This window comes from Tupaia chinensis, unplaced genomic scaffold (assembly GCF_000334495.1).
Source record: "Tupaia chinensis unplaced genomic scaffold, TupChi_1.0 Scaffold147500_1, whole genome shotgun sequence".
Taxonomy (NCBI): Eukaryota; Metazoa; Chordata; class Mammalia; order Scandentia; family Tupaiidae; genus Tupaia; species Tupaia belangeri.
The window spans coordinates 1,592,204-1,592,553 of NW_006207351.1; the positions used below are offsets into that span (position 1 = coordinate 1,592,204).

The 350-nt window shown below is 69.1% G+C and overlaps 1 protein-coding gene across 1 annotated transcript in view; it reads right to left on the reverse strand.

The window, feature by feature from the left end:
- Positions 1-350, reverse strand: part of UROC1 (urocanate hydratase 1) — a 24,420-nt gene that overhangs the window by 10,166 nt on the left and 13,904 nt on the right. The gene's annotated exons all lie outside the window — the stretch shown is intronic.

The following is a 350-nucleotide window of genomic DNA, read 5'->3' on the forward strand; positions in this document are numbered from 1 at the left end:
CGGGGTGAGGCAGGGTGGGCACTCGGAGCCCACACGTGTCAGCGCTCAAGAGCAGAGCGGGGATGGCCCAGGCTTCGTGTGAGTGGCCGTTAACACAGGCCCCTGAAATTCAGTTACGCGAACTTGCACGTCCAGGAAGCGGCCTTAAGGAGGAGGTGGAGCCCGCCCCGCCCCTGCCTGCTGCCTCTGTGCCCCGAGCTCGCGGCCTCTGCCACCATAGCTTCTGCCGAGGGGGTGCCGCGCCGGAGTGCTCCTGCTCCACGTGGAGCCAGGCCACGGCGGGCAGGACACCAGCCAGGCTGGGCGCGGTTTCACCACAGCCACGACCACGGCCCTGACCTCTGGCGCGG